An 11,627-nucleotide genomic window follows, 5' to 3' on the forward strand; every position below is an offset into this window, starting at 1 on the left:
TGCTCCTGCTCTTCGTTGTGGATAAATCAGGGTTGGAGTAATTGTAATTGTAATTAATTGAAATGTAATTAATTACATTAAAGTATGTAATTGTAATTGTAATTGGATGTAGAACTTAATGAAGTAATTGTAATTATAATTCATTACATTATAAAGTAATTGTAATTTAATTGTAATTGCGAAAAAAGTAAGTCATACTAAAATTCTGATAATCCTTGTTTTTACTGCTATGGTGGCAAATATGTAAATACTGTATATGATTTTTACATAGATTTACATAGAAAATCAGACCACACAGACCCCATGGTCCAGACTTGGTGGTCTGTCCTTAAACCTAAGTGATTTTACATTAATCAGAAGACTCCAAAACGTTGCATTTCTACTCTAGTTGATATTAAGTTGAAGGAAGTGACGGTCGAGCTTATTTTTGAAGGAGTCAATCGTGTTACACTGGACCACTGATGGTGGGAGCTTATTCCATTCTCGCACTACAACGTTGGTGAAGAAAAATTTTGTGCAGTCTGAATTTACTTGTCTACATCTGAGTTTTACGCCATTGTTCCTCGTGCGCAAAGTGTCATCGATCATAAACAATGTTGATCTGTCTACATTCGTGAAACCATTAAGTATTTTAAAACATTCGATCAGTTTTCCTCGGAGGCGACGTTTCTCAAGAGAGAACATGTTAAGGGTAGAAAGCCTTTCTTCGTAGGATTTGTTGCGCAAGGAAGGGATAATTTTCGTTGCCCGACGCTGAACACCTTCTAATTTAGCAATATCCTTTGCATGGTGGGGAGACCAAAACTGTACCGCATATTCCAAGTGGGGTCTGACTAAACTGTTGTAGAGCAGGAGTATTACATCTTTATTCTTAAATAAAAGTTTCTTTTAATGAAGCCCAACATTCTGTTCGCTTTATTTGCTGCATCGATGCATTGCTGTGAGAATTTGAGGTTTGACGCGATTTTGACCCCAAGTCCTTGACGCATTGAACGCTTTTGAGTTTAACGCCGCGCATTTCGTAATCAAACTTCTTATTCCTCGTTCCAACTTGAAGGACCTGGCACTTGTCTACGTTAAAGGGCATCTCCCATCTATCCGACCAAGCTGAAATTTTGTGCAAATCCTCTTGGAGGCTTTGCCTGTCTTCGTCAGTGAGAACCGAGTTACCAATCTTTGTGTCGTCTGCAAATTTACTAATGCGGTTATTGAGTCCAACATCCACGTCGTTGATGTAAATAATGAAGAGCACTGGGCCAGAACCGAGCCCTGAGGACGCCACTAGTGACCGGCGCCCACTCTGAGTTAAATCCGTCAATCACTACTCTTTGTTGTCTGTTGCTCAACCAATTCGCGATCCATTGGTTTACCTGACCGTCAATACCTATTTGCTTTAATTTGTAAAGTAATTTATGATGCGGGACTTTATCAAACGCTTTCTGGAAATCAAGATAGACTACGTCCAGTGATTTGGTTACGTCATAAACAGTGAAGAGGTCGTTATAAAAGGTTAATAGGTTTGATAGGCAGGATCTTTTGTTTCGGAAGCCATGTTGTGAGTCCCCAATTAATGAGTGGCTTTCAAGGTAACTCACAATTTTGTCTCTAATTATGCCCTCAAGTAGCTACCTACAACCGAAGTTAGACTAATGGGCCTGTAATTACCTGGTACTTTTTTGTCTCCTTTCTTAAAAATCGGTGTCACGTTAGCCTTTTTCCAATCTGAAGGGACAATGCCTTGTCGCAAGGACATATTGAATACGGTTGTGAGGGAGGAGAGTATTTCGCTCTTTGTTTCTTTCAGCAGAGTTGGATATACTTTATCAGGTCCAGGACTTTTATTTGTTTTAAGTGATTTGAGGGCTTTAAGGACTTCATCGGGTTTATTTCAAAGTTAGACAATGCATGCTCGGGATTTACATTACTGGTGTTGGGGGTGGTGATGGGAGGACTGTTATTATTAAACACCGAGGAAAAGTAATTATTTAATAGGTTTGCAACGTGTTGGCTGTCAGTCACTATAGTGCACCGTCGCTGTTTGTTAAAGGTCCAATTCCACTTCTGATCGCCTTTCTGTTGTTTATGTAACTGAAGAAGGATTTCGGATTATTTTTACAGTTGGCTGCAATATTTTCTTCATATCTACGCTTTGCCTGATGCACTAATCTTTTTACTCGTCGCCTTGCATCATTGTAAAGTCTAATGTTTTCGGGCGTGCTTTGGTCTTTCTTTAACCTGTAAGACAATTTTCTCTCCTTGACTGAGTGTTTAATTTCGCTATTAAACCACGGTGGACTTTTATTAGTGTTAATTCGCTTCTCGCACAAGGGTACAAATGTGTCCTGCTGAGTGAGTAAGTGATTTTTAAAGTTTAGCCAGGCGTCCTCTGCATTGCCGTCATCTGATAGTTGCATATCTATTAGTTTTCGTCGGATTTCTACGAAGTTGGCTCTTTTGAAATTGGGCACCTTAACTTTATTTTCAGTCACCGATGTTTGAGCTCTAATGTCAACGCGCACTAGTTTATGATCGCAGGAACCGAGGTGTTCTCCTACCGTGACATTACTGACTAGGTTATCTTGGGTCGCTATAACAAGGTCAAGTATGTTATTTTGTCGAGTTGGTTCAGAAACCATTTGGCTTAGATAATTTTCCTCTAGAAATTCGATCATTCTATGGGACTCACCTTCTGTACCCGACAGTGTCGCCCAGTCGATATGGGGGAGGTTAAAGTCTCCTAGTATCAGTGAGTCGCTGTTATTAAGTGACTGCCTTAAGACGCTGTACATTTCAAGATCGCCATCAAGTGATTGCCCCGGAGGCCTGTAAGTGACAGATATATTTAAATTGACTTTTGCAATGTTTACTCGCACGCACAAATGTTCAACGTTACTGTTTCTTGGTGTTTTGTCAGTAGGTTGCAAGTAGCTTTTGACAAAAAGGGCAACCCTTACTGGACAACCTACGTATTATACGAGAATCAGACGCGTCCACTTTTCCCTGTTTGGTGGACTGGGACATATTTCATTGCTTCCTAGACCGTCATACGGCAAAGTCCTCCTCTTGACTTTCTATTGTAAAGGTTTGTTTGTTTTTCCTATTTACATAGCTAGTTGCACCGCTGTTTATTTAAACGAGCAAATACCTTTAATCATAGGAAATTCTTAATTTAGTTATTGTGCAAGCTAGTGTTGTAATTTTTCAATAAATGACAACAGCACGATGCTAGTGTTTTTCTTTTCAACCAAAGCTTACTGTTGGAAGCTGAGTAATTATAATTGTAATTATAATTGACTGTCTCGTAGTAATTGTAATTGATCTTCACATGAGTAATTGTAATTATAATTGCAATTTAAAGTTTTAATAATGTAATTGTAATTGTAATTAAGATTTTGAATTGTAATTATTCCAACCCTGGATATAGGTATAGGGGTCAGTAATGTTATTTTTCCTTATTTAGAGCTTGATTTATTCCTTTCCTCTACTTCCTTCCTTTGGTCTTCCCTTCTTTCCTTTCTTTCCCTTCTCTCATGCGTAACATTATTTCCCTTCTGTTGTGTTCTGCTACTCAGTAAGGAATTGGATCCTTTCAAGACAATAGAAAACGTAGTGCTGTATTTAAAGGTTGACTTAGATACATATCACCTTAATTCCTCTTTTATCATCATAATGTCATTCCCTTCATTTCGTTAACCCCTTCCTCTTTTATGAATGGGAAGAAGAAAGGGCAGTTACCAAAATAGTCTACTTCTACCACTTATGTTAACTTTCCAATACGCCCACACATACTCCACCTTCATTTCTTCATACTCAGATCATTCGTGCATTCCTCTTGTATCATTTATTTTCCGTGCAACAGCGTCTTACAGTGTGGTAGAGTCCAAAGAAAAAAATATATAGTTGAAAGAAAGGACTTATAAGACGAGGACAGCGACCCGGGCTGCATATTCCCGAAGCCTGTACGGGTATATGGTCCCTGAGTGAAGACGCTCGATCGCCTGTAAATTCGAAACTAACCACGAGCAGTTCTGGAAAATACTCTCATTGTGATTCCCACTCTAAATTATCTGTTCTAGCTGCAACGAAACTTTACATAACCTAACTTAACCTAACCTATCCTATCCTGCCCTGTTCAAGCGTAGCAACGAAACTTTACATAACCTAACTTAACCTAACCTATCCTATCCTGCCCTGTTCAAGCGTAGCAACGAAACTTTACATAACCTAACTTAACCTAACCTATCCTATCCTGCCCTGTTCAAGCGTAGCAACGAAACTTTACATAACCTAACTTAACCTAACCTATCCTATCCTGCCGTGTTCAAGAGTAGCAACGAAACTTTACATAACCTAACTTAACCTAACCTATCCTATCCTGCCCTGTTCATGAGTAGCAACGAAACTTTACATAACCTAACTTAACCTAACCTATCCTATCCTGCCCTGTTCATAAGTAGCAACGAAACTTTACATAACCAAACTTAACCTAACCTATCCTATCCTGCCCTGTTCATGAGTAGCAACGAAACTTTACATTACCTAACTTACCTAACCTATCCTATCCTGCCCTGTTCAAGAGTAGCAATGAACTTTACATAACCTAACTTAACCTAACCTATCCTATCCTGCCGTGTTCAAGAGTAGCAACGAAACTTTACATAACCTAACTTAACCTAACCTATCCTATCCTGCCCTGTTCAAGAGTAGTAGTATAAAGACTTCGCATGTGTTTAGTAGGCTATGAATAAGGGTGATATGATGTGGTGTGCGTGAGTGGGTTATTGTGTGAGATTGACGAAAGGAAGGAAATAAAAGGGAGTGATAGAACCTTCTCCGTGGTCTCCATTTTTTCTTATTTTCTTTCTGTCTCGCATCTCAAACTTTTTTCTCCCTTTTCTTTCCTTAATTCCTTCTCTCCCATAAGAATTTATTTTCTCCCTTCCTTTTCTCTTCTTTCCTTTCTGTCTGTCTGTCTTACTGTTTGTCATTCTTTCTCTTATTCTTTTTTTCTTTCAGTTATCTCGTTTTTTCTCTTACATTTTCTTTCTTTCGTTTTTTTTTTCTTCTCTCATTCCTTCTCTCTAAATGAACTATCATCAACAGTTAACTACTACTATTACAACTACTACCACTTCTATAAAAAAAAATAGTAGCAGTAGTAGTGTTGTATTAGTAGTAGCAGCAGTAGTAGTAGTTAAATGTTGATGATAGTTCATTGTTCTGTACTTCTTTCCTTTCGTCTTCTTCCTTCTCCTCCTCTTCCTCTTCTTCGGCTTAATTAACCATCTATTTCTTCTTCATTTTGAGAATTGGGTAAGTGATATTATTGTAATTTTTCCTTATTTTGAGCTTCATTTATTCCTTTCCTCTACTTCCTTCCTTTCGTCTTCTTCCTCCTCCTTTTCGACTTCTCTCTCTCTCTCTCTCTCTCTCTCTCTCTCTCTCTCTCTCTCTCTCTCTCTCTCTCTCTCTCTCTCTCTCTCTCTCTCTCATTTGTCTACTTTTCCTCCTTTCTTTCCTTCTTCTCCTTTCCTTCCTTTCTTTTTTTCTATTCTTTCTTCTTTCTCTTAAGACTATATTTGTTCTTCTTTTCCTTCCTTTCTTTCCTTCTCACTTATTTCACTATTTATATTGACCTTATCTTTCCTCCTTTGCTTCTTTCCTTCCTTTCCTTCCCTTTCTCGTAAGTTCTTTTTTTCATTTTTCTCTCTCTTTATTTTTGGACGAGGAAAAGGAAAGCACACACACACACACACACACACACACACACACACTGTACTTTCGTTGCATTGATATTTACTGAAACATGATCTAATTTTCACGAAAAGTTCACAAATGAGCCCAAAAAATACCACGTAGTAACTGAGGCTTATACATTATCACTGTCTTATCCTAATCAGTACGTTAATGATAGATAATTGCTCCTAAATAAGTTAATGATTACAGCTTATACAATCGCGGCTCTAGTAACCTAACACCTTAACGTTTGTCTAACTCGAAAAGGCGTTAATAATTAATGACCATAGTTGTCCACTCCACTCACGACTCTTAGTAACCTAGCTGACATTTATTAACATCAACACGTTAACGATTGACAAACTCAAAAAAGCGTTAATTAATTAATAGCTACAGCTTCCCAGTTTGTGTCATCACGTCTCTTAAATCCTGTGGGCTGTGACGGTGACTGGGCCGTTGTCATGCATTCCTCTCCGCACTATCGCTGGGTCTGCTCTCTCTCTCTTAAATCCTGCGGGCCGTTGTCATTCCTTTCCGCACTGTCGCTGGGTCTGCTCTCTCTTAAATCCCGTGGGCCGTTGTCATTCCTTTCCGCACTCTGGCCGCTGCTACTGCTGAGATCCGTGGGTCGTTGCCGTTTCTCTCCGCGCTACCGCTGGGTCTGCTGTTTCACAAATCCTGTGGGCCGTTTGACTGAGGCGCGAGGCACGTACAGGTCCGATGATGAGCCTTCAGCCGGGCAGCAAAAAGTCCCGCCGCAACATTCCGCGTCAGTCTGGCACGCTTTGGGAGCCTCTCCGGCAGGGAACGTGGCTGCGGCGAGGTTAAAGTCTTTGGGACAGCACGGGTCTGTAGCGGGAGTGATAGGTGGGCGGTTAGACCAAGACACATTGGAAAGTCTTAAAGAAAATCTTACTAAAAAGGGAAAAGCTTTTGGGATAAGATTAAGGTAAAGTTAGGGACATACGCTATAGCTTCGCGTGGCCTCGGTGCTCATCACCGCATTAGCCCATGGGCCTGTGGATTCAACACCCCAGGACACAGGGCCATGGTGGGACATCCGAGTTGCCACAGTGTATAGCCTACCTTCCCTATATAAAGGTTCCCCCAGGTACCCATTTATTGATCAGCCATAATGTAAGGATAAACAGCTGGGTGGGCTGCACGCCGATTGCCCAAGCCGGGATTCGAACCCAGGCCCACGGATTCGTAGCTAGGCACGCTAACCACTGCACCACGGTAGGATAAGCCATAGCGAATATTTTACTGAAAAGGCTTCCTGTAAAAGTCAAGATGGAAGAGCCATGAGGGTCAGGCACAGGATGATTCGACGGTGAGAAATAAAAGTGTTAATCTTGCGAAGTCTGTTCCGTGGTAGAGACTCGTCATACTCACGGTACGCGCACACCGCCGCCACCGCCGCCACCAACGCCATCGTAGCCAGCAGGGTCTTCATGGTAGTGCTGGAAGAAGAGAGATACATATATACGTACGCACATTAGCAAGGCCCTTTATCTCTCTCGTCATAGGTTAAGATAGGTCCATAATGCCACACCATGAACATTATAACCCAAGGGACAGACAGTTCAACCCGCGCAATGAGCCACATGCACGCCGACTATCTCGAGCAAATCTCTCTTGTTCCCCTTTCCATTACAACTTTTCCGTGCATATAAAAGCAAGTCCAGTCCCTTCACGCACGCCTACTATCTCCAGCAAAATATAATCTCACATGTTCCCCTTTCCATTACAACTTCGTGTTACGAGCAAGTCCAGTCCCTTCACGCACACCTACTAACAAATCTCACATTTCCCCTTTCCATTACTACTTTTCCGTGTTGAGTAAGTCCTGTCCCTTCACATATGCATGGCTGAGGACCTCGATACTTCCAGTCAGCGGTGTCCAATCAGAGAGTGTCCTTAGGGAACACCACTTATATATAGTGTTAACATGAAAGGAAGAAAAATAGCAGGTGTAAAACCTATCGGGCAAACGTAAGAGTGACAATAGTGTGTGGCGGTGCAAGAGTGTCACCTTTGGGAACAGCACATAAACTTACGTTCAAGGAAGGTTGAGGGACTAAGGAAGGCAGCAGGTATAGCGTGTCGGTCTTTTTTCCGTTCGTCTTCGCTTCGTGCGTGTTTTGAAGTGAGTCGTTTTCCGCACCTCACCTTGCGTTTTTAAAGGGGTGAGGTGCTCGGGTTGTTCACCTCTCGAACCCCCTTCCCCCTTTCCCCCCTTCTCCCCTCTCCAGCCCCCTTGCCCCCTCCTCTTCCCCCTTACCCTCCTTCTCGCCTGATCAAGTGTTTGTGGATGACTGTTCAATCGAGAGTACAGTAACACACGCACCTCATACATCATTCATGCACGAACAGACTTTTCCGGGATTGATAAAATTTGATATTGAACGTTTTATCTTCGGGGAGAGTTTAATCAAGGGTAAAATAACATGCTCATTTCATACATTTATTCATACCCACGTAAACTTTACTGGGACGGATAAATACTTAATTAGGTTTTATCTTTGTATATATCGATCTGTAAGGCCTATATCATTTCCAAAGACTGATTCAAGGCCATATATTCTTCAACGTATCCGCACCTCAGTCCATCTGTTTGAAAAACCTCTCGTAGAAGAAGTTACTGGGCTTTTGATGGACTGTTTTGTGATGCTAGGGAAAGTTTAAACACGGCTCCTGTGGGCCGCTTTCACAGTCACTTCGTTTGTTTTGATCGTTACCAATGGCGGCGATCGACGCTATAGTTTTCCACGTGAAACTGGCCTATGGGGTAGTGCATGGCGGCTGCAGAGGAAGCGAGGGGTTTGAGAGTGTGGGGTAAGGTGCGGGGCTAGGCTAACTCCGCAGCCGCCACCACCCCATCTGCCAGTTTTACGTGGAAATACTATAGCGGCGATAATAGCCATTGGTAACGATAAAAAACAAATCGACTGTGAAAGCGGCCCACAGTATCTTGAACGTGGAAAACACCCAGGAAAACCCGGTTAGTCTTCTCTACGGCCTTGGGAAACAGTCGTAATATGGACCCAGTAGAAGCATTTGGCACTTGCTGTATGTATGTAGGCAGGCATGAGGGAACATTCCTTGCACTCCTATCCTGCAACGAGCTAACAGGCAGTGAGGGAAGGAGTGCAATGATAAAAGTTATAGTGTTCGTTTTCCCAGCAGGTTGGTAATGGAAGAGGATGATAGAAATATATGAGGGGGTGGGGGATAGAGACAGAAAGATAGGAGGAGGAGGAGGGACTTAATAATTAAGAGGAGGAGGAGAGGAAGATAAGGGGGAGGGTAGATTTCAGAATACGGACTTACTATTAGACTAGATTTCTTGGCAAGTGTGTGGCGGTCGTATATGGTTCAAGCTCTCCCATACCACCAAACGGTCGGTCTCATTTTCATACGTTTCAGCTGGTGTGAATGGTTTGGTGTGGTTTCTTGTGGGGTGGGAAAGAAAAAGAAAGATAGATAGATAAATACAGAGATATGGATAAGTTATTAGATAAATATATAGATAAATAGATAAGATACGTGCTTGGAAATTTGATATACTGCACTTTTATTGGTTTAGTTTTATTCCTATATATACATCGCAGAATCTCAACACGTTCAGCTATAAAACATATGCATGGCCCCAAATATTTACTTTCTACCCCTAAACTACGGATCGACCCACCTCACTGTTTTTTTCCCGTCTATTCTGTGTTGTAAACTTTAGCGGTACAGAGATGAACACCGAGGCCACGCGCAGCTAAAACGAATGCATGTCCCCAATTTTATTCGCACATAAACTATAGATGGACTTTCACTGCTTCCCGTCTCCTCTACGTTTGTGAAACGGACGACAAAATGTACATACGTGTAACTTATGGGGATCGACAGTGTGAAGGAAGTGTAGCAGGTCACATTCCGTCCACTAGCGACAGATATAGGTATAGGCAGAGGTGGGCGCGGTACTGAAAAATCAGTAGTGCGGTTGCGGTAGTGCGGTACTTTTTCCGGAGTAGTGCGGTTGCGGTAGTGCGGTCCCATTTTTTTCTTTCCCAGTGCGGTACGCGGTGTGCGGTACTGCGGTAGCGGTAGTCAAAATAAAAAATACTTCAGTGCCTTTCCTGGCTATCCAAACAAAGGAAACATGCTTAAAATAGTACAATGAAAAATCGTCCGGCACCACGGACGGGTCCGGGGTTGAAATGGCCGGCACCGCGCGGGTTAAGGAAGACTCGCAGTGTAGTAGTTTAGTCTGTCTATTTAGTATTTAATTTTGAACAATAACTGAAAAGTCAGAATGATTGAATCACTGATTCTGCTGACTGATACCGATTGATTAATTGAGTCCGATTCACTGTAAAAAAAAAAAAAAATAATTCTGTGAGCATGCCGCGCTGCAAATGTCGTCTTCGATAGTTTTCAAAGTACCGCAATAAGTACCGCAGGATTTTTTAGTGCGGTCCGCAGTAGTGCGGTATTTTCAGAAATTTTGTGGTAGTGCGCGGTACTTTTTTGTGATGCGGTACTACCGCACTAAGTACCGCACTTGCCCACTTCTGGGGTTGATAGCAGGACATGTGCAGCGTTGACGTCCGGGACAGCTCCCCGTACCACAGGGCAAAAAAAAGCTGAACGAGCAGGCAACCCCATCCATCAGTCATGACTGATGGATGGGGTTGCCTGCCTCGAGTGTCGCGGTGAGTGTGCACACTCACACCGCGACACTTGACATGACCTGGCCTGATCTCTATCCGCTCGATCGCTGCCCTTAACTATAACTCTCCTTCGCTCCCTTTTTTTCCTTTGGGTAGAAAACGAGCAAAAGGGCAGGAAAGGGAAATGCAAAAAGACCAAATTACCGGTACGTAGGCCAAAGGGAAGAAAATAGAAAAGCAACATTAATGTCTGTGTTAGCAAAGTTTACAGAACAACAGATCAGTGCAGAGTGAAGTATATATATTGTCGATCTAGAGTGAAGTGTGTAAGTGTGAAGAACCAAGGAGGACCTAAAAAGCGATACAAAGCGGAACAGGTAAAGAATGAAAGAAGAAAAAGGAGAACTAAGTGTGCGTAGTTACGTATTTAAGTGTGAAGAGGAACCATTTGAAGGACCTAGACAGCGATACTAAAGCGGAACAGGTAAAGAAAGAAGAAAAAGGAGAACTAAGTGTGTGTAGTTACGTATTTAAGTGTGAAGAGGAGCCACTTGGAGGACCTAAAAAGCGATACAAAGCTGAACAGGTAAAGAAAGAAAGAAGAAAAAGGAGAACTAAGTGTGTGTAGTTACGTATTTAAGTGTGAAGAGGAACCACTTGAAGGACCTAGACAGCGATACTAAAGAGGAACAGGTAAAGAAAGAAGAAAAAGGAGAACTAAGTGTGTGTAGTTACGTATTTAAGTGTGAAGAGGAGCCACTTGGAGGACCTAGACAGCGATACAAAGCGAAACAGGTAAAGAAAGAAAGAAGAAAAAGGAGAACTACTAGTAAGTGTGTGTAGTTACGTATTTAAGTGTGAAGAGGAACCACTTGAAGGACCTAGACAGCGATACAAAGAGGAACAGGTAAAGAAAGAAGAAAAAGGAGAACTAAGTGTGCGTAGTGAAGTATTATAAGCGTGAAGAGGAGCCACTTGGAGGACCTAAAAAGTGTGCGTAGTTACGTATTTAAGTGTGAAGAGGAACCACTTGAAGGACCTAGACAGCGATACTAAAGCGGAACAGGTAAAGAAAGAAGAAAAAGGAGAACTAAGTGTGTGTAGTTACGTATTTAAGCGTGAAGAGGAGCCACTTGGAGGACCTAAAAAGTGTGCGTAGTGAAGTATTTAAGTGTGAAGAGGAACCACTTAATAAAGGACTTAAAAGCGATACATAACGGAACATAT

At 41.9% G+C, this 11,627-nt stretch overlaps 1 long non-coding RNA gene across 2 annotated transcripts; it reads right to left on the reverse strand.

Annotated features, from left to right (window-relative positions):
* Window positions 1-1,950: 1,950 nt before the first annotated feature.
* On the reverse strand, window positions 1,951-7,859 carry LOC126999271 (uncharacterized). 2 transcript variants are annotated; one of them, XR_007753193.1, is made up of 3 exons: window positions 7,132-7,859; window positions 4,611-6,585; window positions 1,951-4,486 (listed from the first exon to the last, which is right to left on the reverse strand). It is a non-coding gene; the product is annotated as an uncharacterized LOC126999271 (long non-coding RNA). The 2 variants fall into 2 exon arrangements; XR_007753192.1 differs by having other exon boundaries at window positions 1,951-4,548; window positions 7,132-7,858.
* Between the last annotated feature and the right edge of the window lie 3,768 nt (window positions 7,860-11,627).

The sequence above is a fragment of the Eriocheir sinensis genome, chromosome 16 (genome assembly GCF_024679095.1).
Source record: "Eriocheir sinensis breed Jianghai 21 chromosome 16, ASM2467909v1, whole genome shotgun sequence".
NCBI lineage: Eukaryota > Metazoa > Arthropoda > Malacostraca > Decapoda > Varunidae > Eriocheir > Eriocheir sinensis.